Genomic DNA, 10,603 nt, shown 5'->3' with positions numbered 1-10,603 from the left:
TATGAATTGAGCAGTATCTCCAGTCATATGCTTTGAACATCCGCTGTCCATGTACCATATGCTCTCACGAGGTCTTGTGTGAGAGCGACCCTGCAAAATTATCAAACGTTAGATCTGGGAACCCAAACAAGTTTGAGTTCACCTTTTAGCAATTTATAATCAGATGCATGTATGATATGTCTAGGTTTATGCATCTTAGGTCTCTGCACCAAATTAGTTTTCATCTTTAAAGTACAGATGTGAACTATATGTCCAAACAATCCACAATTATTACATTTTACTTTTGGAAATGATTTCCTAAGTCTTCTAACATTCATCTGTCTATTCATGGATTGCATAAATTTAGGATATAGAATAGGATTAGTAAAATCTTCAAGTTTAGGGGGTATCCTATTATCCTCGAGAGCTGTTATTTTTAGTTTGTAAAATGAATTCATATTTTCCAAAATTTGATTTAAATAATTGATTTTATATAATTTGGTCTCTGATTCATTCTTAAAGTTCTTAAAATCTTTCTCGAGTTCTGCATAGGATGATTTTAAATTCTCATAATTTTTATTCAAGTCATCAAACTCATCAAGTAATTTCATGTGGTTGTTATCAATCAAAGCATGATCTTTCCTAAGGATTTCATGTTCATTTTTAAGCTCTTCTAATTCTAAACTAAGGCTAGCATGCATTTTCTTCATTTTCCTATATGATTCATGCATGTGTTTAGAAACTTCAAAAAGTTCATCATTAGTTAAGTCACATACCTCTTCTTGATCTGACTGATTAAGATTGTTGGCCATTAAGCATAGATTAATGACTTCTTCTTCCTTTTCAATCTCTGATGAATCTAAAGCTGAGTCCACTTAGAAAACTCTTTGAAACTTCTTCTTGCACTTCTTTACAATTGATTTCTCCTCTACCTTCTCCTTGCTAGGAGTGGCTTTGAGTTTTGGGCAATTTGTCTTTATATGTCCAGGTTTCCTGCACTCATATCAAATAATTTCATTTGAAACCTTAACATTTCTATTGAATTTATCTCTATTCCACTACTAGCATCTCTTCTACTTCCTCTTCAGAAAGCTTCTGAATTGTCTAGTCATCAATGCAATGTCGTCTTCATCCTCAGGTTATGAGTGTTCACTCTCAGACTCTTCCACATTCAGTGTTATATTTTTCTCCCTTCGTGGTTCACCTGCATCAACTTTTCTTTGGCTAACTCCTTGCTCATAAGCAATAAGAGAACCAAGAAAATTGTCAATAGAGTAAATGTTTAAATCCTTAAACTCTGTAATTGCAGTAATTTTAGCATCATATATAATAGATAAGCAACGAAGAATCTTATTAACCATTTCAGCATATGTCAACTCCCTACCCAATGCATGTAAATATGTGACTATTTATGTGAATCTTATGTACATATCAGAAATAGATTCTTTTGGTTTCATGCGAAATAGTTCATAATCATGCAATAAGATATTATTAAGTCTATATTGCTTAACCTCATTAGTCCCCTCATATGTTATACAAAGTCTATCCCATATGTCCTTTCCACTTTTGCAAGTGGAAACCCGCATATAGTCTTCTGATTTTAAAGCACAAAAGAAACTATTCAAGCATTTGACATTTAGTTGTGCTAAGTCACGTTCTTCTACTATCCAGTCTGTAAAAGGTGTTTCAACTCTAACTCTGTCAACTAATCTAGTTGGTTTTGTATATCCTTCATGGACTAAGATCCACATACGATAATCAAGTGACTGTAAAAAAGTAGACATGCGAGTTTTTTAAAAATCAAAAGGTATATTGTCAAACAGTGGAGGTCTAGTTATAGAGTAACCCTCTGGTGTGTTTCAATTTCTAAATGTAGCCATCTACGTTAATCAAAAGGTAGTCTAAACTTATGATTTTGAAACAAAGCTCTGATACCACTTTTTGAAACTCGTTCACTATGAATTAGCATGTTAAGCCTAAGCTTATGTCCCATGTCTAACCAAGAGGGGAGGGGGGGTGAATTGGTATTTTAAAAATTAATCCCTCTTTTGAGTAATTTAAACTGAAATTAAACTTTAATAAATTTTTGTAGAAATAGTTTTTCAACCACAATTTTAAAATAGTAAATAATAAAAATAAAAAAGTAGCGAAAAAAATGACACCAGATTTATAGTGTTTCGGTCAAAACCAGACCTACATCCACTCCCCGGAGGCACCCTCTGAGTATTGCACTAATACCACTAGTGACTCTTCTTTTGCACGCACAGCAAGGTAGAGAAGCCTTTACAAAACTCTTTTCACCACTATCCGGTGCGGTAGAGAACCGTCGTCCTTTTACACTATCCCTAGTGCTGGCAGAGAATCGTCTGTCCTTTCACACTCCTCTGATGTCGGCAGAGAACCGTTCATCCTTTCACACTCTCCCGATGTAGGCAGAGAACCGTTCGTCCTTTCACACTTTCTCTGTGTAGTTAGAGAACCCTTCGTCCTTTCATACTCTCCTAGTATGGGTAGAGAACCCGCGGCTGTTCACACTCTCCAATTGTCGGCAGAGAACTAGATCTCCTTGATAGATCTTCTCACAAGAATTTTAAAAGGAAGAAAGAAAAGAGTGAAGTAATCCAAAATCACAAGTTGAGAATCTTACCTTTAAAAAATAAAATAAAGCCTTCACGCTCTAGTAGTAAGAATTCTCCTTTTAATGCTCTCTCAAACTCTCTCCTTGACTTTTCTTTCAACAGAAACTAAAATCAACGAGCAAAAAGATTTGGTGGTAGTCAAAATTGGACTATATATAGAAGAGATAAGTAAAACCGTCCAAAAACTGCAAATTTTCAAGTCAACACGAAATGGATCGTCCCGTACGATCGTGGATCATCCTGGACGATTTTACTTAAAGTGTCGGAAATGATCCTAATGTATATTGGTACGAACTATGTTCATACACGATCATCATCCCGTACGAACTAGGTTCGTCTGGACGAACAGTTATTTCATAGGTCGGTTCCAAAATAACTATGTGATGTAACCAACTTACTTAAGTCAGTTCCCATCATCCTGGGATGAATAGAATTTCATCTGGATGAAATATTTACATATAGTAACTCATACAGGCACGATTATAAATGTCGTATGGATGAAATTTGTATAGAGCCCAACTCGTCCGGGGACGATTATAATTTCATCTGGACGAAAATTTTACAGAGCCTAGATCGTCCTGGCACGATTATAATTTTGTCTGGATAAAAATTTTACAGAGCCTAGCTCATCCTGAGACAAAAATATTTTCGTCCTAGACGATCAGGACTTAGAAAAAATTTTCTCCAAAAACTGTTCGTTCCATTGCTCTTATAAGGAGATAACTGGCCTGATCATCCCGTACGAATTATATTCGTCACGTACGATCAGTACAAAATTTTTAAGATCTCTTCAAGTGTGTGTGTGTGTGTTTATTCACTCAACTACAATCTCTCCATCTCGAACTTAATTAATACAAAAATTACAAGCTGCAAAATACAAGATATCTCATGCTGAATTTGATTTGAAGTATTCAGTAGTTTGTAGTTCGATTTTTCTAAAATGTTATTACACACAAGAGTGAAAACAAATTTTCCAAAAAGTATTAGGAGATAAAAACATATAAAATAATAATATTTGGAATCATCAAAACTATACAAGTTACAAGAATGTAAAATATGCAAATAGCAACTCTCTTAACATGAGTTTTGCTGGACCACCTCGTAATGCTGTGAGTTTCATCGAACCAATGCTTAACGCCATGAAATTTATCAGAGCACCGCCTGACACCCTAAGTTTTGCCGGACCACTGCCTAATGCCCTGAGTTCTACTAGACCATCGTCGGACGCTTACGTTCTGCGGGACCACTGCCTGACACGCTGAGTTCCGCTAAACCACCACCTAACGCCCTAAGTTCTACCGAACCCCCAATTGATGCTGGAGTCCCACCAAATCACCAACTGATATTGGTGTTTCTACCAAGCTATTGCCAAACTACTAACTTGTGCCCAAACTACTAAATGACATCAAACTTCAACCGGACCACCAAGTGACGCCAGTTTTGACACCACATTTTAATTATGGTTGATATTTATAATTTGATATTCTTGAAGGACAAGTCAGCCCACTATACCCTTCTCAAATTCTTGTGGAATCATTTTCAACTAGGCTAGAACTCATGGTTCTTCTCCTTTCCAGGATTTTTTACATAAAAAATCTTGTGTTCTCTATGTGTGAGCTAGATATTCATGCAATGTTAAGATGTATAATTACAACTCTATCACTGTGTATATTCTAGCTCTTAATAAGGATAATAGCTTAAATGATTGAATGAGTTAAGTATTAGTTTTTCCAACCTATGAAGTATACATAAAGCTCAGTCAAATTAAGATATAGGGTTTTATTTTTATTCTAATTTTATATAATTTTTAATTATCATTTTTATAAAGGTCAATTAAATAATTAAAATATAAAAGTAATTCAAGGACAATAATAATTTAAGTATAAACATACTTTGTTAATATGTAAACAAACACATAAATAAACACTATATACAAATACTTCTATAAGAATGATAAAATATGCATAAAATATATATTGAACACAAACATGATATAACATTCATAATATAATGAGTATTAGCATAACACATATATGGGTTGACTCATAGGAGCGCTAAGTTTAAAGTCTTCAATTATACTGTATAATTGACTATACCTAAGGTTGGGTTGCATCCCAAGTAGCAATAAGTTTATAATCTTTAGTCAGACTTGCCCAAATTTTCCATTCGGCTAAGGTGGATGATTGCTACTCTTCAATTAGGTCCCATTAGTATCTCTTTCCTTCTCCTTAGGATTAACGTAAGTGTTTCTAGGTAAAGATCTAATGGGTCTACTACTCATAGAAATTACAAGCTGACTTAATTGAGTTTCCAAGTTTTAAATTGAAGTAGCTTAGTTTTGTAATTGAGTTCTCAATTGTATGATCATATCTATTAGTAATGTATTTTTAGTTATATACTGGTTGCCTTGATTAAATATAGGAGGATAAGCTAGTCTTTGATTGTTATTAGCTTGATTTTGATTATTCTAATTTCCTCCTTAGTTATTTTGACCATAATTTTATTGATTTCCACCATTATTATTTGACCAACTAAAATTTGGGTGATTACTCCAACCTAGATTATATATATTTGAATAGGGATTATTGTCTTCCAATCATATTTACATTTTCAATCCCTTAGATATCATTATCTTCAATTGAACTTTTATCTTCTAAATGTAAAAGTTAAATCATAATTTAAGCATAAAGTGCTCAAACTCTTTAATAATAATGCAACTTGTGCATTTAAAATGAATAAAGAATCATTTTTATAGACTCCTAACACTCTCTTAGGATTCACCCTATCAACAGACCACTAGATTTTAAATTTTGTTATTTCATTAATTAATTCATAAGCATTCTCAAAAAGCTTAGGCATTAAAGATTCTCTAGCTGCAACATTAATTAAGCCTCTAAGGGATCCTACCAATCCATTATAAAAGTTTGAGTTATCAACCAATCTGGTAAGGCTTGGTGAGGACACTTTCTAAGCATTTCCTTGAATCTCTCCCAACTCTCATAAATAAATTCCCCTTCTAATTGAGTAAAAGAAGTAATATCATTTTTAAGTTTGGCAGTCTTAGAAGATAGGAAATGCTTTCCTAGAAATTTATGGGCCAACTAATTCCATGGGGTAATAGAGCTTGAGGGTAAAAAATTTAACTACGTTTTTGCCTTATCTCTTTGAGAAAATGAGAATAATCTAAGTCTAATGGCATAATCAATAACACCATTATCCTTAAATGTTGTATAAATTTCTAAAAAAAATTGTTAAATATACATTAAAATCTTCAATAAAAGTTTACCCAAACTGAGAATTATATACAATATGAATAATTGTAAGTTTTAATTCAAAATTATTAGCTTAGATGGCAGATTTATTTATGATCTAATGAATTCGTCTACCATAGGGTCTGCAAAATCCTTAAGCTGTCTAGAATGATCTAAGTCTTGAACAGGATTAGTCATTTTCAAAATTGAACTTTTACTAATACTAATTTTTTAATGTACTCACCTTTTTCTTTTGATTATGTTCCTTTTATTTTGAGAACTATTTTATAGTTTTTTTTCTTTTATGGAGTGCATAATTAATGATTTTGAACATCAATTTCTGCTATAAACCATCATACAATGTTAATGATTTTAAAGGAAGAACTTGATAAGATTACTAATTTCATTTTTAGGTTAGCTATGATTTTAACTTTTAATCTACTCATATCTAATTTTTAATACTAATTATTTATTTTTCAATTTTGAAAGTTAATTTTATAAAGGTATAGTTTATAAATTTAAAGTAGGATTGATACATCATCAAAAAAATTTCATGATCGGGCACGAATCTCAAGGCAAAATCACATTGGAGACTTCCAAAATTAAAATTGGAACCATCTCAAGTTTGATTTCAGCAAACTTACAGTCGAACTGAACGTCTCAAAAAAAAAAAAAAATCCAACGACACAAAATTTGACTCAATCCGAGCTAAAATGGATCCAAATCAAGGGCCCAAAGAGTTGTTGGAAGGTTTAAACCACAATTTGAATCAAGCTGCTCGACGAGATGAATCCAACGAGCTAAAGATCACAGAATTTCGACATCACTAAGACCTTCAAATATCTAGCGACGGTTCATGATCAAGGGATTTAATATCTAGCGTCCATCTAACACCCCCCCTGCATTTACCATTGATCTTTCTCATATTATTGGTCATGCCTCTTTAGGAATTCTATAAATAGATCCCTCCTTCCTCTTGAAATGAGACCCCTAAGCCTAAGAAAAAAAGAAAGATTATAGATCTCTCTTACCTCCTTGCCTCCTCGACCATCGTCTGGAGTTCTACCGAACCACCACCTAATGCCAAACTTCATCCAGACCACCACTTGACGCCCTGAGTTCTGCTGGACCACCACCTGATGCCCTGAGTTCCACCAGACCACCACCTAACGCCTTGAGCTCCACCGCACCACAACTTGACGCTCGGAGTTCTGCCGGACCACCACCTGATGCTTTGAGCTATGCTGAACCACCACCTGACACCTTGAGTTCCGCCAGACCACCACCTGACACTAGAGTTCTGCCGGACCACCACCTCATGCCCTTAGTTCTACCAGACCACCACTTGACACCTTGAGTTCTATCAGACCACAACCTGATGCCCTAAGCTATGTTGGACCACCACCTAATGCCCTGAGTTTTATCATAGCATCGCTAGACGCCCGAAGTTCTGTCGGACCATTACTTGATGCTATGATTTTTGCTGGACCACCTCGTGATGCTGTGAGTTTCATCGAACCAATGCTTAACACCATGAAATCTATCAGAGCACCGCCTGACACCCTAAGTTTTGCCGGACCACTGCCTAATGCCCTGAGTTCTGCTAGACCATCGTCGGACGCTTAAGTTCTGCACGACCACCGTCTCACACCTGAGTTCCGTTGAACCACCACCTAACGCCCTAAGTTCTACCAGACCCCCAATTGATGCTGGAGTCCCACCAAATCACCAACCAACATTGGTGTTTCTGCCAAACCATTGCCAAACTACTAACTTGTGCCCAAACTTCCAAATGACGTCAAACTTCCACCGGACCACCAAGTGACGCCAGTTTTGATAGCTTCTAGAATTTTTTGTGGTGGAAAGCTGATTCTTATAACTAGATTTGGTAATTTATGATAGCTTTAAGAAAGCAACTATTTGACCTTTTTTAATAAAGAACATATTATAACAGCCATAACATTTCCAAAAAGGTAAATCTTCTTGTAATAGCTTCATGAACACATTTATAAAATGCTAGAATCACCCCAAATAGATAATTATAAGACAAATATTAATGTGAGACTTCATGCTCTTAACACCTTAGGCCCTTATTTCTCTCTCTACTACACATCTCAGATTATGTTCATGCTTCTTATGAGTTCTACACCCTCTCGTTCATCATTCTTAGTTGTACTACCAATATGACATACCACTTTGTGACTTATATATAATGCCCTTTATGATAGCCTTATACCTTTTGCACGCCTTCTAAGCTTCATGTATAAAGTTTTTATGGTTGTCTTACATATTTTAAACATTCATTTCAAGTATGTTTTCATGCTCCTTGTAAGTGTTGTATATTCGCCTCTCATGCATCATTCTTATTCCAACTAGTGAGATAACTCATGCTTTATGACTTATGTATTATGCTTCTTACAAGAGCCTTGCACATTCTTTTCATATATACATCTTTGGTACTAATGAAAATGAGACATGTGTTATGGTTATATGTTTAATATCATACTCCTTATGATGGCAACATATTTCCATCCATGCCTTATTCTTGGTTTAGTTACCAAGATGGTTCACCTCCTATAATGTGTATATAATGTTCTTTATGAGAGCCTTATACATTTCACACACTTATGTGGTCATGCATTGTGATTCTTATAAGAGCCTTATATAATCCACTATGATGTTCTTCTTTGGTGCCAATACTGAGGCAACATGTGTATATGTTCTAAGATTATGTTAATGCATCTTACAAACACCACAATTTCCCTTACATCCTCTTTCATAGTCTAGATGTTGCTATAATACACCTTTTGTAACTTGTGAATGGTGTTATTTATAAGAGCCTTACACACATTACACACTTATGTAGTTCATGTATAATGCTCGTTATGAGAGCCTTACACAACCTGTATTCCCACCCATATTACTAACACTAAGGTGACATGCGTATAGGTTCTAAATTTGTGTTTATGATATGATCTTTCTGAGAGATGTACATTTCCCACATGCCTTATTCTTGATATGTTTACTTAGATGACATGCCCTCTACAACTTATGAATGGTACTTCTTATAAGAGCTATACACACTTTGCACATCTTATATGACATATACATTGGTTATTGTGTGAAACTTACATGTTTTGTACACTTTATTTTTGTAGTCTCTATTCGTGTCCTTTTTGAGAGCTACACATTACCATTGTGTGCCTTATTCTTAGTCCAATTACCAAGATGGCATGCCATTTACAACTTACCTATAGTGCTTCTTATAAGATCCTTAAACATTTCACACACTTATCGTTCATATGCGGTGCTCCTTATGAGAGCCTTACACTTTGCACCTATATATATCCTTTCTTAGTCTAGTTAACCTCATGGCATGTTGCTCGCTCAGTACCCATCAAACTTAATATAGATGCTAAGGTTGTCCACCTCCTATGTGTCTTATCTTTGGTTTATATATTAGGGCAACACACCCCCTTTTACTCTTTATTACTCCTTCCAAAAATTTATGAGTTGTTTTATTGAAAATATATAACAAATGAGATGTTCATAGCACCCAAAACATGTGTTATATCCTTAGCTTAGCAAAAGAAGTCTAGGGCAACCAACACTAATCTTAAGAAATAAGTTTAAGTATAAGTCTTGAGATCCAAACTCAAACACAACCAAAGAAGTATATGTAATAAACTAGAAAGGAATCATCCTTTCCAAGGGAAAATTGTATGCTTTCAACTTAAGCAAAATTGAAGAAATCAGTGTAGAAAATACTAATCTTAGGATATGATCTCAAGTACAATTTTGAAGATCTAATCTAAGGCACACTCAAGAAATCCTTTGTAATAAACTAAAATTAGAAGCTTATCTTTTAAGCAAAATTCATAAGATTTAAACTAAGAAAAAAAATGTGAAGCACATGTAATAAACATTACTATGTAGTGTGATTTCAAGTATAAGTCCAACAATTATTGAGTGTGAAGCACACGTAATAAATATTCAATGTGGTTTGAATTCTTCTAGGACTACACTTTTGTATTAAAACTATTGAATACATCAAAGTTTGTACCATAGAAGAATTGTCCTATTAGAAAAGGACAAAACAATTCATTTTAAGTAAATTAATTTTATTGGTATTCATTGAAGAGTGATGTTTAATGAATAGTAGCCCCAAGCAGGTTATGAACACATGCTAAAAACGCTAAATAAAAGTAGGACATGCACTAACTTCTAGTCCCATATAATCTCGAGAGGATCTATTAAATGGACTTATATTTTGGGTTTAACTATGACAAATAGTGCCCATGATAATATTTTTAAAAGAGGTGGATAATTTCTCCAAAATATTCAATTACATATCTTATACCAAGGCCTACAATGCATTTCATAATGTTAGGGTATTTTTAGTTAAATTATTATATTATATATTCTACCATTGACCACCGTATCTAATAGGGATGCAAAATTTGTATCCTAATTTCAAAACACCTTGTGAAAGCTACATGGGAATAATTTAAAATTATAATTTTGTCCTTCTCCCATAAACTATTTGACTGACCAAGGTGGTAAGTATGACCCTTGTGAATCTCCTTAAATGTTTAGTAGGAAAAATTTTGGGTAATTGGGATTTTTATCTATCAATATCTAGGTTTACTTATAATAGCATTGTCTTTAAAACCACTAAAAATGTTATTTTAAATAGTTGATGGTTGAAAAGCCAATGGAAATTTTCGATCTATC

General features: G+C 34.1%; 1 non-coding gene across 1 annotated transcript; it reads left to right on the top strand.

Moving 5' to 3' along the window:
* Positions 1-5,564: 5,564 nt before the first annotated feature.
* LOC114580731 lies at positions 5,565-5,671 on the top strand. The gene has a single exon (XR_003702288.1). It is a non-coding gene; the product is annotated as a small nucleolar RNA R71 (small nucleolar RNA).
* Positions 5,672-10,603: the final 4,932 nt, after the last annotated feature.

This window comes from Dendrobium catenatum, unplaced genomic scaffold (assembly GCF_001605985.2).
Source record: "Dendrobium catenatum unplaced genomic scaffold, ASM160598v2 fragScaff_scaffold_1220, whole genome shotgun sequence".
Classification (NCBI taxonomy): Eukaryota; Viridiplantae; Streptophyta; class Magnoliopsida; order Asparagales; family Orchidaceae; genus Dendrobium; species Dendrobium catenatum.
The sequence above is the reverse complement of the archived record's forward strand: the minus strand, read 5'-3'. Positions and strand labels throughout refer to the sequence as shown.